We start from the raw sequence: 17,957 nt of genomic DNA, 5'->3' as shown, positions 1-17,957 counted from the left end.
AATCCCTCTCTATACCTCCATTCAGTCGCCTCTATCATTCGGGTGTGGACGTATATCTTCACTTGGGGGAACATAAGCCATTATCACTTCGTAATGACCTTATCCGTCTCCAAGGACCATATGTTATGGAGGCTTAATGATTAACAGTTGTATACTGGCATTCTCTGTATTTTAATCGTGAAGTGCGTGTCAAGACTTAAATAAAGAGGCAGGAAGCTGTCAATTTCCTTTACAGTGCTTTAATCCAGTCTAGAGAGTGCACTTACAGGTGTGGTGTGTGTGTGTGTGTGTCTGGTTCTGGAATAAACCAAAGAATAGTAGAAATCGATAAACAACCATAAACACATGTTTAACCATAGCACACAATCCAAATAATAATGTTATTAGCATGAACATCATATACATGAGATACTATCACATTTAACTGGCAACAAAGAAAACAGTCAGTGAAATTCAGATAACATAATATAAATTGAATTTGAACGATTAGTGAAGTAAAAAACACTGCTGGAAATAGTGATATATTTAAATACAAGGACATGATCCCGATTTTTAAAAAGAAAATTGTTTTATTGAATTTTACAAACCAATTATGTGTACACAAGGGAGGTCTTCAGGGGGGCGGCCCTCAGGTAGCAGAGAGGCTGATGCACAACCGAATTAACTGATGCACAACCCAACTAACTGGACCTAGAGTTCCCTGTGGACAGACACATGAGAGACACACATAGATAAAATATGGAGACAAGGCATGGAGAAAATTGGAGAAGTGAGCTATGAAGTTGACAAGTAAATCAATTAAATAACATACACCTGTGTTGGTTTCTATCATAAACAAAAAGGTTGACAATGACTGTCTTAAATATTTGATTGTAGTGAAACTTAAAGGGGCAAATTCACATACAGAGACACAAAATTAACAATTAACACACCTCGTAGGCTGCACACAACCAAAAGGGCTGAATCTTGTCTTTCCTTCTGTCTTTGTCTTCTTTGTGTATATTTAGTGTTGTTACTATTTATCTTTACATGAATTTTATCGCGTGTGGAAACAACCGTCCGTATGTTTTCTCCCTTACCTGCTTTGCCAGGCAGTGTTGATAAAAGTGGTACCGTCTAGAAACATAAATACAAACAATACGTCCACACAATAATGGGCAGGTAGGAACCAAAAAATACATAAATAAATGAGAATATTAAACTGACATGTGGGCAGTTACAAGGACCAACAACGTGATATTATTGAGTGAAAGTCTCGCGAGGGGCAGTCACGTTGTCATGGGGACGCCACTGTATAGACAAATCGCAAGGAGAGAACAGAGTACTATGAGCTCAGGAGAAGTCCTGGTATGCTGTAAAAAGTCCCGGTATGCCAGAGGCTAATATTGAGAAGTGCGGGTACTCCGTACTGGTGCGTACCGGCCCACTTAAAGCACTGGTACAAATATACTTAAAAATCATTATAGTACAGTGTAAAATCAATAAGGCCAACCCCCGGGACCCTGAACATGAAGAAGCAGTTCTAGATAATGGATGGATAATTTTATTCATACAATAAACTTGCATACAAAACACTTTGCCATGACAGAGACCTGAGAGTCCAGTAGTGACGTCTTGGTTGGAACAGGATGTGGGTGAGAATAAAGACCAGGATGAACCTTGTTGTAACTTCATCTTGGCTGATTGTAGCTCAGTGATTCCTCTCTGACATCACAGTTGGTCACATGTGCAGCAAACTAACTGCAGCTGAATGATCTCAGCTGAACTGAGCTGCAGAGAAACAACATGCTGCTGTTCACTGTGAAGCTCTGACTGGAAACAGACAGAAGAAAAACATGTGGGTCGTGGAATAAAGGCAGCTTCCACCTTTTAAAGGACCGGAAGAGGAAGAAGTTTCCAAGGAATCATTCAGAACAGTTTCACCAACATGTGATTCAGGTGTTCTCATGGGCGCAATTTCCACTGGGGACAGGGGGGACATGTCCCCCCCACTTTTCAAAATCATGTTTTTGTCCCCCCCACTTTTTATAGTTTAAAAGCTAATGGTAGGATCACCCTGTAATTGCAAATCATCAAAACACTGTGCGAAGGTACTGACGGCACGACAGCCCCGCTCTCCCTCCCCCTCCTCCCTCCGCTCTCCCCTCAGTGCTGCTCAAGGCTGATTTATGGTTCCGCGTTAAATCGACGCAGGGTCTACGGCGTAGGGTACGCGGCGATGCGCACCGCACAGTGCGCGTTGCTGCGTACCCTACGCCGTAACCCTACGGCGTAAGTTCTGCGTCGATTTAACGCAGAACCATAAATCAGCCTTCACAGACAGACAGCCAGGACGCGGCGCAGAAATGAAGAGGAGCCGGCAGCTCAGTTTAAAATCCAGTTTTGCAGCGGGACAAAAAAGCAGCAGCACTGCTGTGTTGCAGGTAGGCTTTGAAGAGATGAGTAGCCAAATATTACTCAACGTTACTTTATGAGTGATTATAGAACAGCATCTCAGCAACAAAACCTTAAGAAGTGGTACTGTGAATTTCCTTGGCTCCATTATAAACAAGGAGTCAATGGAATCCTATGTTTTTTCTGTGCCCAAGCTTTTGAGAATGAAAAATCAAGCCTGGCCAAGAATTCAGATCCAGCATTTTCCCAAAAACTGGCAAAAAAAATAGTTAAAAAGTGTCTAAAAAAGTAAATGCATATTAAAATTGTTTGATTGTTGTTGGCATTCACACACACATAGTCTTACAAAGCCACACTGCACATCCACGCTACAGCTACACGCACAAATTTGCCGTTCCTACAGACATGTACAGACTCAACTATCTGTCCAACAGAGACAGTTTCTCTGAAAGGAGGAGACTCTGGAGACTGAACTCAACACAGAGACACTGAAGAACCAGGATTGAACCCAAACCCAGCATAGAGAGGTTCAGTGAATGTGGTGTTGAAGGTGTGGAGGTGGATCAGTCTGTCAGAGGAGACGCTGTAGAAGGACAGAGTTCCAGCAGGAACGTCCACATACACTGCTACTCTGTCAGAGACTGAGGAAGAGGAGGAGGGAGATGTTACTCTGTTATTGTGCCAGACACGGTACCGACCATCATCAGAACAGAACAGCCTCCAGGAATGATCGTTCCTTCCAAACAAACAGTCATCAGAGTCTCCTTTCCTTCTGATTCTTCTGTAACTCACTGATACAGAAACCCCTTTGCTCCACTGGACCTCCCAGTAACAGCGACCTGTCAGAACTTCTCTACACAGCAGCTGATGATCGTAATCAAACCTTTCTGGATGATAATGATATGATTGATCCTCCTTCACATACATCATCTTCCTATTGTTGTCAGACAGTTTGATGCGTTTGTGGACTGTGTTTGTGTCGATGGTGAGTTGACAGGAATCTGATGGAGAGAACCAACAACCCAGCTGCAGTTATTATTGATCCGTCATTGATCATCGATGGACTCATGAATGAGTGATGTGTCAGTGGGAAGATGGTTGAATGTGTGAATGAAATAAAAACACACTTACACTTCCTCAGACCTGGTGTCAGAAATCGTTGTCCAGCAGGCTCCACCCTGAAAGGAGGAGGGGGGTCAGACCAGCACAGTCTCTTTCAGCAAACATGGACATTACATGGCTCTCACACACGGATGAAGGAACAGTCCAACACTTGGACACATGCACTTGAATGCAGCATCTCTTTTTTTTTTTTTTTACCTTGTCTGCACACATATTAATGGTTAATAACATGCTGGTAAAAACCAAAGGCATTGTTATATGTGCATTGTTACTATATTTAATATATATGCATATATATACGCATACATACACATACACATACATATATATACACATACAAACCCAGTGTTTTATTTTTATTTTTTATTTTTTTTGGGCGGGGGGGGGGGGGTGCCATCAGCTGCTAAACCAGGAAGCAAGAACACATGGAGGCACACGTCGAGCACTGGAAATCTGCAACAAAAACCACAAACGAAACACGAAACCCACACGGAACCGACCAAAACACGAGCAGCGATCGACCCAAATCTCGAGATCCAATCAAAGTCTGAAATAGGCTACAGCGACTAACTAACCCCAAAAACTACAGAGCAAGCATGCAGGTGAACAAGCCAATGTGTATATCTATGTGTGTGTGTGCGCGTGTATGTATATGTCTGTGTGGCTATGTGTGTGTGTGTGTGTGTGTGTGTGTGTGTGTGTGTGTGTGTATGTGTATATGTATGTGTGTGTGTATGTATATGTCTGTGTGGTTATGTGTGTGTATGTGTGTATGTGTGTTTGTGTATGTATATGTCTGTGTGGCTGTGTGTTTGTGTGTTTGTATGTGTATGTGTGGCTATGTGTTTGTATGCTCCGTGTGTATATGTATATGAGTGTGTGTGTGTGTGTGTGTGTGTGTGTGTGTGTGTGTGTGTGTATATATATATCTGTGTGGCTATGTGTATGTATATGTGTGGCTATGTGTGTGTATCAGGGACTTGCGGTCAGGGGAGGCAGGTGAGGCAGAGCCTCACCTGTCATCATGACAAGTAAAAAAATAAATAATTATAACATCAAATTTATATTAATATTTGTCCACTGATCTTTATGTATGTAATTTCGAAAACATTTTATAATCAAAATCGCTGAATTTGCCTATTTCCTGTTCAAATACAGGGCTGAAACGTGAGGTGCGGCAGCAACGATCCGAGCCTCACCGCAATCCATCACAAACTGGGTTGATACGTGCGATCGGCGCGTGCCGGTTGCCGTATCTCTGCATGTCGCCAATATAATGTTTGCAGATACGTTTATTTGACCTGATTTTCCACAGTCTGGCTAATATCTTTAACCATTAAAGTGCAATGTTTGTTAGTGACATATTTAGTTTCGCTGATGGGAAATAAAACCGCAGTGAAAAAGGCACAGGGTGAGGCAGACAATACTCTGCCGCAATGAAGGGGGCGTACCCATTTTAATTTCAATCTTATAAAAAAGATATTATCCATCCATCCATCCATCGTCCGCCGCTTATCCGTTCCTGGGTCGCGGGGGCAGCAGCGTCAGCAGGGATGCCAAGACTTCCCTCACCCCAGACACTTCCTCCAGCTCCTCCGAGGGGAGTCCGAGGCGTTCCCAGGCCAGCCGAGAGACATAGTCTCTCCAGCGTGTCCTGGGTCTTCCCCGGGGTCTCCTCCGGGTGGGACATGCCTGGAACACCTCCCTAGGGAGGCGTCCAGAAGGCATCCGATACAGATGCCCAAGCCACCTCAGCTGACTCCTCTCAATGTGAAGGAGTAGTGGCTAGGGTGACCGAACTCCTCACCCTATCTCTAAGGGAGCGTCCAGCCACCCTGCGGAGGAAACTCATCTCGGCCGCTTGTATCCGCGATCTTGTCCTTACGGTCACTACCCAAAGTTCATGACCATAGGTGAGGGTAGGTGCGTAGATTGACCGGTAAATAGAGAGCTTCGCCTTTCGACTCAGCTCCTTCTTCACCATGACGGTCCGGTACATCGACCGCATAACTGCGGACGCTGCACCGATCCGTCTGTCAATCTCACGCTCCATCGTTCCCTCACTCGTGAACAAGACCCCGAGATACTTGAACTCCTCCACCTGAGGCAGGACTTCTCCACCCACCCGGAGAAGGCACGCCACCCTTTCCCAGTGGAGAACCATGGCCTCGGTCTTGGAGGTGCTGATTCTCATCCCTTCCGCGTCACACTCGGCCGCAAACCGCCCCAGCACATGCTGAAGGTCCCGGTCCGATGAAGCCAACAGGACAATGTCATCCACAAAAAGCAGAGATGAAATCCTGTGGTTCCCAAACCGGATCCCCTCCGGCCCCTGGCTGCGCCTAGAAAAAAGAGATTAGACTAAGAAAAATACAATAGATACTCCCACAGTCCAAAAACATGCATGCTAGGTTAATTGTTGATTCTAAATTGCCCGTAGGTGTGAGCGTGAGTGTGGTTGTGAGCATGGTTTGTGTGTTTATATGTGGCCCTGTGATGGACTGGTGACCTGTCCAGGGTGTAACCCCCGCCTCTCACCTAAAATGAGCTGGGATAGGCTCCAGCAGACCCCCGTGACCCCGCAAGGGATAAAGCGGGTATAGATAATGGATGGATGGAAAATACAATAGAATATTTAAAAACTCAATTTTGGCCTCAAATAAAATATTCTTTGTTTTTCTTTTCATGCTTTTTTGTTGAGCAATCTGTATTAAATTGATTAAAGTATCAGAATTAAACGTTTTAAAAACAACTGAATATTTCATTAAAGGTCCAAATTTAACTCTGTGGTTGTATGAATTATAGAATTGCGACGGCCAACACATGGAGGGTGTAGAGCAAATGCACGTTTTTTCTTACCTTTACGTATCTGTAACATGTACCGTGTGTGCGCGCGTGCGTGTGTGTGCCCGTGTGTTATTTTGTGAGGAATGCTGATGAGATATGAAATAACCAGTAGCCAATTGTATAAGCTACCCTTTTTGGTTTATATATTTGTAAATCTGGCACTAAAGGAGTCAGTGCCTCACCAACCATGAACCTCACTGCATGTCACTGGTGTGTATGTATGCATGTATGAATGTATGTATATGTGTGTGTGTGTGTGTGTGTGTGTGTGTGTGTGTGTGTGTGTGTGTGTGTGTGTGTGTGTGTGTGTGTGTGTGTGTACACGTGAGTGTGTGTGTATATATCTATGTGGCTGAAGTGTATCTATAGTGGGGGAGAGGGGGGCAGCCACGAGACCAGAGGCCGACAAGGAAGAACCCGGAACCCAGGCCACCAGCCACCCCACAGAGGGGAGAAGAGGGCGGAGGAAACCCACCGCCAGCGAGGCCCCCCCCCCCCCCCAGCGGTGGCCGAAGGGAAACTGGACTTTTGTTTCCAATTTACTAGAATGGTTTACTTTGCGATACATAAGGCAGTGAGAACCAGGTGTATCCGGTTAGATTCCATTTGAATATCTCCCAAGTGACCTAATATACATATCGTGGCACACACTGGGATTCTGTAGTTGATCCATGTGGATAAATCCTCACAAATCTCCATCCAGAACCTCCGTACCGGTGTACAAAACCATAAAGCATGCATATAATTATCAGGGGTGTTCTCTGTGCACTGTGAGCAGATATTAGAGGTGACAACCAGCTGAATCATCATCTGGAACATCCTTTGTCCTGTATAATGTATTCTATGAAGAACTTTGTACTGTATAAGTTGTAAGTTTGGGTTCTTAGTCATAGTGAAAGTATTTAAACATATTTGTGACCAAGAAATCTGGTCGATGTTAAGAGAGAGATCCGCCTGCCATTTCGAAATCGGAAGAGAGACTGAATTATCTATTTTGGACACTAATCTGTAAAGTTTTGATAACAACTTTAGAGTGTTTAGGTTAATTAATTATATTATCCTGGCGGGAGGTTGTAGGTCCAATTGGTTAAGTTTATATGTTTTATTTATTATGGCCTTAAGTTGTTGGTATTCTAAAAATGTATTACTGCTAATTCCATATTGAACAGTAAGGGCCAAATCCACAAAGAATAGATTGCGCCCGCAAATAGCGCTGTGAATTGTGCCGCATTTGCGCCCGCAATTTGTCCCGCTTTAAGGTCCTATTCACAAAAGATTTTGCTCTAATGATATACCGGCGCAAACACGCCCATAAAGTTTTGGAGCTGAGCGCAATTTGCCCTTGTCTGAGTAAGTGAGCGGAGCTGTTTCCAGTGTTCTCCTTATTTCAGCACACAGATTGGTCCATAATAAAGACTGCAGAAATAAAAAATGAAGCGAGTGAAAATAAAATGCCGTGAGGCGCAAGGGCGCAATTTCCACTGGGAACAGGGGGGACATGCCCCCCCACTTTTCAAACTCATGCTTTTGTCCACCCCCCCTTTTTTTTTTACAGTTTAAAAACTAACGGTAGGCTCAGCCTGCGAATCCTCAAGACACTGTGCGAAGACGGGACGGTCCCTGCTCCCTCAGTGCTGTTCAAGGCTGATTTATGGTTCCGCGTTAAATCGACACAGAGCATGCGGCGTAGGTTACGCGGCCTGCGCACCGTACAATGCGCGTCGCCGCATCTTTCAGGCCCTTTTTGTGCGCAAGCAAGCTTTATAGATGAGGTCCCAGATCAGGATCTGACGGTAATTCATGTTCTGTGTTTTGCTACACACACCTACAGGTCTGCTGTTAAACACACACATTCTAGATTTATATGTTTATATGGTGGAATTGTTTGTAATAAAGCAGCCCCTACTGTATGGATGAATCCTGAGCTAAGATAAGTAAGTGGAGTTGTGGACGAGATAAGTCCACAACCCCACTTGATCTGACTGTGTACAGTCATGTCTGACTGTAGATTTCACCCTTAATATCATTCAGTATCACACAGGCTTGAATGATATTGAAGAGAGAGAGAAACAGAGACAGAGCGGGAGTGAGGAGTGAGTTTGCGCGCAGTTAATACACGCTTCAAAAAGACGGTATTTGCTCCACTATTTTTGCGTGTGGCAAATAGCGCTGGCCTTTGTGAATTAGACGGTTTTTGCAATCAGGCTTATTTGCATACAAAGGGGGCAATTTTGCGCCGAATGTATGAATATTACCTAATTTACATGCATGCAAATGGCACAGGCGCACAATGCCACTATTTGCTTGGCAGCGCAGTTTGTGGTGCAATTCGCCCTTTGCGGGTGCTTTGTGAATTAGACGCTCTCTTTTTGTGTCATTTGCACCGGTTTAGCGGCCGCAAAAGCCGCGCAATCCTTTTGTGGATTTGGCCCTAAGTGTATTAAAAGGTACAAACTGTCCAGCTATGATTACATGCTGTAGATACCGTATTCCTTGATCTCTCCATTGAGCAAAGTTTACCATCTTTTTATCATTTTTCAGGATGTCTGGGTTGCTCCATATGGGTGTACGGTCACACGGAAAAAATGAAATTTTAGCTACTTTAAGGAATTCCCACCAGGCTGTCAGAGTTGTGATAATATTAATGCTTTTGAAACATTTATGATGTTTAATGCTTTGACTAATAAATGGTAACTCTGGGATTTCCAGATCATTGCAAAACACTTGCTTCCAGCCACTGACTATCTAAAGAATGATTTTTCGACCATTTTACAATACACTGTAATTTATTGGCTATGAAGTAATACTGGAAGTTAGGTAACTCCAAACCTCCACATTCTTTGGATTTTTGCAATGTCTTCAAACTAATATGTGGTGTTTTATTCTTCCACAGAAATATTGATTCATATGAATCCAATGACTTAAACCAAGAGGAAGGGGGTTTGGATGGTATCATTGAGAAAAAATAATTTACTTTTGTTAAAACCATCATTTTAATGGTGACTATTCTTCCCATGAGTGAAATGGGAAGAAATTTCCATCTGGAAAGATCATCTTCTATTTTCTTTAAAAGCTGAACATATTTTAATTGTATTAACTCTGACAGCCTAGGGGAGATATTTATGCCTAAATATCTAGAGTTCCCTGATTGTAATTGAGTATTGGTTATATTTCTAAAATTGCAGTTAACACACAAAACTGTGGATTTAGACCAATTAATAGAATAGTCAGACAAAGATGAAAATCCCCCTAAGTGCAATTGTCTGTGATAGTGAGGTTTGTGAATTCTGGAGGAAGAGAAGTACGTCATCCGCATAAAGACTTATTTTGTGCTCTAATGTTTTGCATTGTATACCTTTAATATTTTGATTTTGTCTAATAGCTGCAGCTAAAGGTTCAATAAATATTGCAAATAGTGAGGGAGAGAGTGGGCAACCCTGTATAGTGCCTCTTTGCAAGTTAAAACTTGTAGAGATTTGATCATTTGTCCTTACACGTACCTTGGGAGAGCTATATAATATCCTTATCAAGTCAATAAAAGATTTGCCAAATCCAAATTTATGTAAAGTTGCCAATAGAAATTTTCAATTTACCCGATCAAATGCTTTTTCTGCATCTAAGGATATAATAGTACTAATACTATAATAGTTTCCTGTTTATTGATACTCGAATAATCTATAATATTAAGTAATCTACGAGTATTAGTAGAAGAATCTCTACCTTGAATGAAACCTGTTTGATCCAGATGTATAATAGAAGGGGTGAATCTTTTCAGACGTTTGGTAAGAGCCTTGCTGATTATTTTAAGATCTACATTTATCAATGATATTGGGCGGTAGCTCGATGGGAGCAAAAGATCCTTATCCGGTTTTAATAAAAGACTAATATTAGCAGAATTCATATTTAAGGGTAAGCTTTTATTCTCCCTAACATTTAGGATCATTTTATAAAATGTTGGTGCTAATATGCTCCAGAATTCCTAATAGAATTCAGCTGGAAAACCATCTGGGCCCGGAGCTTTATTATTAGGCATATGCTGAAGAGCTTCATGAAGTTCTCCTATTGAGAGCGATTAATCTAAATTTGTAACCTGCTCCTGATGTAACTTCGGCAGATTAATTTCTCCAAGAACCTGATCGATGGATTGGTCAGATGGTTCAATTTGTGATGAATATAGTTTGTAGTAAAAGTCTCTAAAAACTGAATTTATTAAACAGGGATCATGTGTAACTTCCCCTGATTGGTCCTTGATAGATGTTATGGTTGTTTTTTCTTTGTTTATTTTTAATTGATTGGCTAAATATTTCCCCGATCTGTTAGCATGTGCAAAGTTTTCCAGACGAAGCCTTTGTACTAGAAACTGCGTTTTTGCGTCAATTATTTTATTTAATTCTATTTTAGTTTTCCTTATTCTATTAAGGATATGTTCATCTGCAGAGGTCCGGAAGGACTCCTCTAGCATTTTAATTTTGCATTCTAAATGAATGCAGCATCTCTGAAGTCGAGTGAAGGTGCAGCTGTTATTGTGCTGTGACGGGCCTGAAAACCACACTGCTGTGGTTCTGGGATGTTTACTGAACGGCTCAGAGTTGTGAACTGCATCTATCAGCTCTGCAGCAGCTCCATCTGCTCAAAGATCTCTGCTCAAAGTGGCATGGAAAACATTCAGACATTATATGGTTTGTAACAAAAGGCCAACAGCTGTAGGGAACAGGATGAGAAGAGGGCGATATAAAACATTAGTGTTGTCACGTGATTTTCAAAAGATCAGGATCGGCCAAAAAAGTATCGGCACATACTGTTATGGCTGGGCCGGTGTTGTGTATTGACAGCCTGAGTTTGTCCCTACAGGGATCTGGTTGCACCCCCCGTGTGGTATGTGTTGTGAAGTGACATCATGTTTCCCCCTGTGTCCTGAGTTGAAGTGAATACATGCAGACGTGCAAAGATTCCTGGTCTCCGTTTCATCTTTAATTGTTAAGTTACAAGACGACCAAGTATATAACAAAACTGGCGACCTGTTACGGCCTCACGTTGTTGTTTTTTTTTTCGGCGGAAAGTCCGAATTTACTGAGTTTAATTGGCGCCCGTACGGTGCAAACGCTGTGGCTACCTGTGGTGCTAAGCTAACTGCTACGGTGTGTGGACGGGACCGTGACGTGCCGGAGGACAGCGCTGCTGCGGGGGGAGGAGAAATCTCCGAGGTGGAAAAGAGACCGGAGTAAACGAGAAAAAAAAAAAAAAAAAAAAAGTGAAGGACTGTGTGACACAACTGAAACACAATAAAAGCAGTGAGTCAACTAAAAAAAAGGCAATAAGAGCTAACGGAAAAAAAAAAAAAAGAGAAGTTGGCAGAAGGATAAGACTAATTGCTGGAGGAACATTCAGACATGGCTGCGCTGGTCGGGAATATTGGACCATTTGATGAAAATATAGAACAATGGAGTTCATACACGGAAAGGTTTGAATACTTTGCTCTTGCCAACAACATCAAAAGTGATGTTTTTGTACCAACGTTTTTAAGTGTTATGGGAGCAAAAACATTCAACCTGCTGCGCAGTCTAGTGCAACCTGCCAAACCAGGAGATAACTCCTATGACAAAATAGTGACAATATTAAAGAATCCCTATTCCCCGAAGCCACTGGTCATTGCTGAGAGATTCAGATTCCATAAAAGGAACCAGGAAGAGGGTGAATCTGTTTCACAATTTGTAGCTGTACTGAAACAGTTGTCCAAATATTGTGAATTTGGACACTCACTCAATGATACCATACTTGACCGGCTGGTGTGTGGTTTACGCAGTGAGGCTATCCAGAAACGGCTACTGACTGAAGCTAATCTGAGACTGGATAAAGCTATTGAGATCAGCACATCAATGGAGATGGCTAACAAAAGAAGCACAACAGCTAAGTCCATCAACCCAAGTGCATAAGATGTCCGCTGAATCCACCAAGAAAGCAGCGCCTGGTCAGCTATGCTACCATTGTGGAAAAGCAGGGCACCAGGCACCGGAGTGTTGGTGTAAGGACTTAGACTGTAGGAACTGTGGTAGGAAAGGCCACATCGAACGTGCCTGTAGAAACAAAAAGACGCAGACACACAAACAGTTAAATGATAAAAGGGGAGGTGGTTTCCACGGAAACAAAAATAAATGTGTGCGGATGCAAGTGGACACTGGTACACGCATATCCATGGTATCTGAAGTTGTGTACAAACAGAAACTGCAACACCTTGCTCTTCGAGAGACAAAGCTGAAGTTAGGGGGGCACCGACATGATCCGCTAGGCGGTGCCTCTCACCCTTCTTCTCCTCTCTTTTTCCCTGCCTCTCTTCCCCATTACCATTTTTATTTATTATAAATATCTCATAGCTATCATTTTTGTCCATCGTTCCTGTAGTTTCTTGTGCCGGCCCCCCTTTTTTCTCTTTTGTGCATGTTTGCAGGCTGGAGCCTCGGGAGCTGCGTTCTGGCCTGTGTCCCCCCCCCCGCCCCCCCCTCCATCCCCGGTCATCCCGTTGCTGCTTCCACCTGCCTAGGTGGATGTCTGCTGTTGCTGCTTCCGCCTGCCTGCAGCTCCAGCACTGTTCCAGAGAGGAATGGACCAGATCCTCCGTGGTCTTTCAGGGGTTCAGTGCTACCTGGATGACCTGCTCATCACAGGACCGGATGAGAAGTCGCACTTAAGAAATCTGGATGCAACACTACAACGGCTGGAGGATTACAGTTTGAAAGTCCGGAAAGACAAGTGTGAGTTCTTCAGACCATCTGTTGAGTACTTGGGACATGTAATTGACTGCACAGGTCTCCACAAAGCCCCATCCAAGGTGAAGGCTATTGTGGAGGCTCCATCTCCCAAAAATGTGGGTCAGCTGAGATCTTTCCTTGGCCTGCTGACATACTATGCAAGATTTTTGTCTAACCTCACTAACGAACTTAAGCCACTACATGAACTGCTTAACAAAACAACAACATGGAAGTGGACAGACAAATGTGGGACAGCTTTCAGAGATGTAAAGACAGCCCTCACCAGCTCTGAGACTCTCGCCCACTTTGACCCCAAACTGCCACTTCAGCTGGCATGTGATGCCTCACCTTATGGGGTGGGTGCAGTCGTGTCGCACATCATGCCATCTGGAGTAGAGAGACCGATTTCCTTTGCATCGAGGACGCTGAGCAAAGCGGAAAGCAATTATGCTCAGATTGAGCACGAAGTGCTGTCTATAGTTTTTGGAGTTAAGAAATTCCATCAGTATCTCTTCGGCAGGGAATTCACGCTGCTGACAGATCATCGACCTTTAACCTCCATCTTTGGTCCTCATACGGGCATTCCATCGCTGGCGGCCAGCCGTATGCAGCGATGGGCTCTGCTGTTGTCTGCTCACCGGTATGAGATCAAGTACAGGAAGTCAGACCAACATAAAAAATGCTGACTGGCTCTCAAGGCTCCCTTTGCCTGTCACACACTCTGAGCCCACACAAGCGTAGATATTGTACTTCAAGGATGTGTCGGCTGCTCCAGTCACCTCAGCTCACGTGAAGAAACACACACGCACTGACCTGGTTTTGTCTGAGGTCATGGATATCATCGCTCGGGGGAGAGGAGGAGAGATGACACCCAGCTTTAAGCCTTACCTGGTGAGACGAGATGAACTTTCGATCCAGTCTGGATGCTTATTGTGGGGTTACCGAGTCATAATTCCACCATCTCTTAGAGGTAAAGTGCTTGCTGAGCTGCATTCTGGACACTGTGGTGTGGTGCGTAAATGGCCAGAAGTCGCCATAATGAAGAGCACCTCTTCAGAGAAGACCATTGAAGAGCTAAGATCCATCTTCAGCCGTTTTGGTCTCCCACAACAACTCGTTAGTGATAACGGCCCACAGCTCTATCATCCAAGATGGCGGCGCGTGCAGATGCAGCGGCTCACAGCTCTCCCTATTTGTGCTTTTTTTTATACTTTTTGTGTGTTGCACTTTTCTTTTCTTATACTTCTGCATACTACAGTCGACTGGACTTACTAGACATCGGGTTCCGACAGAAATCGGTCATCTCCAGCGACTTTAAACGCACTCACAGCATTCCGGACGAGATTGCGAGACCAGCGGGGTCTCCGTGGATTGTTATCGGGTCTGGCAGGCGACGCAGGCGGCGGCGCGAGAGGAAGCAGAAGCGGGGTTGCCGGGCAGGATTACTGGCGAAACTAAGGAACCAGCCACAAAAACCTCCGCTGCCGAGCCTCTATCTCACAAACGCCAGATCCATGGTACACAAAACGGACGATCTGCAACTACAGCTGGCTGGAAACCGCTACGTTCGTGAATGCTGTGTGCTCATCATCACAGAGACTTGGCTCCACGCATAAATCCCCGACGCCGCGGTGCAGCTAACCGGCCGCACGCTTCACAGAGGGGACAGAAACAGTAACTCCGGGAAGACCAGAAGAGGGGGGCTCTGCATCTACGTTCATGAAGGTTGGTGTAATAACAGCACTATACTGGAAAGCCACTGTTCTCCGGACCTGGAGTTCATGGCGGTGAGATGCAGACCCTTTTTTCTACCGAGAGAGCTGGCTGTTGTTATCATCACTGCGGTCTATATACCACCGGACGCAAATGTAAACACGGCTCTGTCTCTGCTGCTCAGCCTCATCAATAAACACCAGCGCGCCCACCCACATGGCGCCCACATCATCGCAGGGGACTTTAATAAAGCAAATTTAAAGACTGTTTTGCCGAAATTCTACCAGCATGTAAAATGCTCAACAAGAGGGGAAAACACTCTGGATCATGTTTATTCCAACATCAAGCATGCATACAGAGCAGTACCCCTCCCCCACTTGGCAGGATCCGATCACCTCTCCCTACTTCTCACCCCAGCATACACCCCCCTCAGTCGTCAAACAAAGCCCACAAAGAAGGCCATTATGACCTGGCCTGAAGACGCCCTCCCCCGTCTGCAGGACTGTTTTGAACAAACGCAGTGGGATGCTTTCTACCACGAGGACCTGGCAACATTTACAGACACAGTACTTTCCTACATAAAGTACTGCATTGGGAATGTCACGGTTAAAAAGACCATCCGTGTATTCCCAAATCAGAAGCCTTGGATGACGTGCCAGGTCCGCAGGCTCCTCCGAGCCCGTGACTCAGCCTTCAGGTCAGGTGACAGAGCCCTGTACAACGCTGCTCGCGCTGACCTGAGGAGAGGCATCAAGGCTGCCAAAGTGGAATACAAAAGAAAGCTGAAGGACCACCTCAACAACCCCCGGCAGGTATGGCAGGGCATACAGACCCTCACCAACTACAAAGGCTGTGCTGTGTCACCCGGGGACTCAGATGCGGCCTTGGCAGAGGAGCTGAACAGCTTCTTTGCCCGCTTTGAGTCCCAAACACAGCCCTCAACCACATCATCATCACCACAACCACCTCTACAGCCCCCACCAGCCACCAGCACCCCCCCACTCACTCTTGAGGAGCAGGACGTGAGACGGGTGCTCCGTGCAGTGAACCCCAGGAAAGCTGCAGGTCCAGATGGAGTACCTGGGAAGGTGCTCAGGGCTTGTGCCAACCAGCTCGCCCAGGTCTTCACGACAATTTTCAACCTGTCTCTGGCCCAAGCTGTTATCCCACCCTGCCTGAAATCAGCTACAATCATCCCGATCCCCAAAAAATCACCCACTGCAACCCTCAATGACTTCCGCCCTGTTGCACTCACCCCAGTCATCACCAAGTGCTTTGAGAAACTGGTCTTAAAGCACATCAAAGCCTGTCTCCCCCCCACCCTGGACTCACACCAGTTTGCATACCGGGCAAACAGATCGACGGAAGATGCCATAAACATCGCACTCCACTCCGCGCTGAGTCACCTGGAGAAACAGGGGAGCTACGTGAGGATGCTCTTCGTCGACTTCAGCTCAGCCTTCAATACAATAATACCGGACATTCTAATCCCCAAGCTATGCACCCTGGGGATCCCACCACCCACCTGCACCTGGATTAAGGACTTTTTGGTGAACCGTCCCCAGCGCGTGAAGCTCGGTCCTCACCTCTCCTCCCCCCGCACTCTCAGCACTGGCTCTCCTCAGGGCTGTGTGCTGAGCCCACTACTCTACTCCCTCTACACATCGGACTGCAGCCCCGCCCACCCAGAGAACGTCATTGTCAAGTTTGCTGATGACACAACGGTGGTGGGGCTGATCACAGGGGGAAACGAGGCGGCCTACAGAGATGAGGTCCTTAAACTTGGTGAGTGGTGTGCACTGAACAACCTGGCACTGAACACCACCAAAACCAAGGAGCTCATCCTGGATTTCAGGCGGAATCGAGCCGCCCCCCTCCCCCTGCACATCAACGGTGAATGTGTGGAGCAAGTGCAGTCCTTCAAGTTCCTGGGCGTCCACATCAGTGCAGACCTCTCCTGGTCTGTCAACACCACTGCACTGGTGAAGAAGGCTCAGCAGCGGCTGCACTTCCTGAGGGTGCTCAGGAAGGTGAACTTGAACACGCAGCTGCTGGTGACCTTCTACCGTTCCACCATTGAGAGCCTGCTGACCCACGCCGTGACAGTGTGGCACTCCAGCTGCACGGAAGCAGACAGGAAGAGGCTGCAGAGGGTGGCAAACACAGCACGGAAGATAATCGGCTGCCCTCTGCCCTCTCTGCCCTCCCTGTCTGACATCTACAGCTCGCCGCTGCCTCAACAGGGCAAGGAACATTTTAAAGGACAACACCCACCCCGGTTTCCACCTTTTTGACCTGTTGCCCTCTGGGAGGCGCTTCAGGTCCTTAAGATCCCGAACCAACAGACTCAGGGACAGCTTCTTCCCCAAAGCTGTGAACCTTTTGAACTCTTAAGCTACCTCACACTGTGCAATATTTCATATTTAATATTTAATATTTCATATTTCCTGTCCATAATGTATGTGCAATACTCTTCCATCCTTTCAGTGCAATATTCTTCCACCCATCCAAGTGCAATATTCCTCCACCCATCCATGTACATTTTTATTTTATTTTATTCTCCCATTCACTCTTTCCTTATAGTGTATATATATATATTTATGTTTACTTTTTTTTGTACATATTTCTTGTGTACAGTTTACTTGTTTATATTACATTTGTTTTGCACTTTGACGGAGCTGCTGCCTAATTCCATTGTAGAAATAAAATGACAATAAAGGCTTTCTATTCTAGCTAGTGTCTGAAGAGTTCAAGACGTTCATGGAAGAGAACGGTAAGTCTGCACCTTATCACCCCGCTCTCAAAGCACGCAGTCCCTCAACCGACGCCTTAGTGCATTTTTGTTGTCATACAGAAATACACCTCATGCTACAACAAAGGTGTCTCCTGCTTTGTCTATGTTTAAGAGACAGCTCCGCACTCGACTTGACCTTCTGAGAGCACAGAAGACTAAAGAGGTTGTTCACCTTCAACAGAGAGCTCAAATGGAAAGACGAGCAAAAGCAAAGTTCAGGAGCTTCACAGCAGGAGATAAGGTGCTCGCCCGGAGCTACACCAGTGGTGTTAAGTGGACACCTGCAACAATTGTGGCCAAAACAGGTCCTGTGTCATACACAGTAGAAACCAGTGATCATC

This window comes from Cololabis saira, chromosome 8 (assembly GCF_033807715.1).
Source record: "Cololabis saira isolate AMF1-May2022 chromosome 8, fColSai1.1, whole genome shotgun sequence".
Taxonomy (NCBI): Eukaryota; Metazoa; Chordata; class Actinopteri; order Beloniformes; family Belonidae; genus Cololabis; species Cololabis saira.
Note: the sequence above shows the minus strand (reverse complement) of the source record.